The 2,500-nt window shown below is 41.4% G+C and overlaps 1 protein-coding gene across 2 annotated transcripts in view; it reads left to right on the top strand.

The window, feature by feature from the left end:
* Positions 1-2,500, top strand: part of efna3b (ephrin-A3b) — a 57,405-nt gene that overhangs the window by 45,145 nt on the left and 9,760 nt on the right. The window lies entirely within an intron of this gene.

Raw genomic sequence — 2,500 nt, forward strand, 5'->3', positions numbered from 1 at the left:
TGTGTGTGTGTGTGTGTTACAGAGCAGAACTGGCTGATGCAGCTCTTCACTCTTCCCTTGTTGACCTTATTCTCACTACCTTCTTAATTAACCTCCACACTTAATTAAAGCGAACACACACACACACACACACATACACACTCACACACACAAATAACATAACCCACACATTCTCTGTTGTTTTATATTTGTGACGTAGCTCCATTCTGCTGTGATCTTGCCCCACTCAATGTAACACATACACAAAAATGGAAAATAAGTTCAATAATTCACAGTTGATTTAATATTAATAAAAAGATTAAATATAGTCAGGGTACATGAACAAAAAAAAAACAGACCTGTGAAATTAATGAGACTGTGTGCCACATACACTGGTGTTAATTGTTGTGTGACGTGTGACTTAGAAAAACAAAGATCTTATCGCTGCCCTCTAGTGGGCAATGAACAAAACACTGGCAGTTTTCATATTTATGACTCTCTCTCTCTCTCTCTCTCTCTCTCTCTCTCTCTCTCTCTCTCTCTCTCTCTCTCTCTGCTCCCAACCCACATGCAGTCTTTTTGTTAGCACATTGTCTGGAAATGCACAAATCTTCTCTAAGCAGAAAATTGTAAAACAAAACAAGGCAATTAAAATCATTGTCTCAAACATAATACTATCTTCCCAAAATTAAAAATGAAATGTCACATTGACACTAATCTAGACTGACAGTGACTCTTCTGTAAAACTCAGCTTCTGTAGGTATAGACTAAGACTAAGACTAAGACTGGGCTCTATGTTATCGGTTCTGCCAAAATAAATAAAAGAATTAAAACAAGTCCTTTAAAAACATCCTTGCTGCCACATTTCTTCAGTGTGTTGAATCAGCTGGACTGTTGAAACGCTCTCGTATTTATTAAAGACTGTGTGTTCAGACACAAGCTGTGGGTTTTGTATGCAGGGTGTAAGAATGAAAGTGTGGGAGACTACAGTGAGTACAGAAACAGGAAGTGGGGGGACCAGAGAGGAAGATGTAAAGGTAATATTTTCCATCCTTCATTCAATAAGTGAATAAAGTAGTAATCTCTCAAGAGAAATTACCTATAACTGAGAGAGAGGTAGAGATACAGAGAGAGAGAGAGAGAGTGAGTGAGAATATCTACGTACTGTTACCAGCTGTTAGAGCTTTGATGGATCTATTTCAACTATCCTTGCTATACACACACACGCTCACACACTCACACACACACACACACACACACACACACACACACACATAAACACACACACACACACTCATAAACACACACACACAAACACTCATAAACACACACACTCATAAACACACACACACTCACACACACACACACACTCATAAACACACACACACACACACACTCAAACATACACACACACTCATAAACACACACACACACACACTCATAAACACTCACACACACACACACACACTCATAAACACACACACACACTCAAACACACACACACTCATAAACACACACTCACTCACACACACACACACACACACACTCACACACACACACACACACACACACACACTCATAAACACTCACACACAATTATGTAACAATTAAGCCATTGTCCTCAACATGGCATTGATCTGGCGAGAATCAAAAGACTGTTAGATTATGTGTGTGAGTGTGAGTGTGTGTGTGTGAGTGTATGAGTGTTTATGAGTGTGTGTGTGAGTGTATGTGTGTGTGAGTGTGTGTGTGTGTGTGTGTGTGTGTGTGTGTGAGTGTATGTGTGTGTGAGTGTGTGTGTGTGTGTGTGTGTGTGTGAGTGTATGTGTGTGTGAGTGTGTGTGTGTGAGTGTGTGTGTGTGTGTGAGTGTTTATGAGTGTGTGTGTGAGTGTATGTGTGTGTGAGTGTGTGTGTGTGTGTGTGTGTGTGTGTGAGTGTGTGTGAGTGTGTGTGTGTGTGTGTGTGAGTGTGTGTGTGTGAGTGTATGTGTGTAAGGGTGTATTACACCACTGGTCTAAACTTGAGTCTAAACCTTCACCCTCTTGTCTGTCATGTGTCTGAAACAAACACTCACAGAAACAGTGTTCACACGGTTTAGCCACATTTGGTTGGTCAAATCCAAAGGCGTAGGTTGCATTTCACACCACCCAACCTCACACCGCCCATTATCAGCTACGTTTGTGGTCAAATCTCTGTCTGGTTCTAATTCAAGTCACAATTACATTTACAGCATTTATCAGACGCTCTTCTCCAGAGTGACCGACAAAAGCGCTTTATCAATTACGAATGCGGATCGGGCTTTGACCACTGACATCGTGTATGGAGGGGCTGCTCCATTTTTGGCTTTGTAGAGGAGCATCAAGGTTTTAAATCTGATGCGTGCAGCTACTGGAAGCCAAAGAAGGGAGTGCAGCTGTGGAGCGACGCAATTACGATTCTGTGATCGTTAATTTGACTCAAGTGCAGCTGATCTCAGGCCAGTTTGACGCATTTCAGTACAAGACTTCACCGTCTAAAACA

The sequence above is a fragment of the Electrophorus electricus genome, chromosome 10 (genome assembly GCF_013358815.1).
Source record: "Electrophorus electricus isolate fEleEle1 chromosome 10, fEleEle1.pri, whole genome shotgun sequence".
In the NCBI taxonomy this organism is placed as follows: domain Eukaryota; kingdom Metazoa; phylum Chordata; class Actinopteri; order Gymnotiformes; family Gymnotidae; genus Electrophorus; species Electrophorus electricus.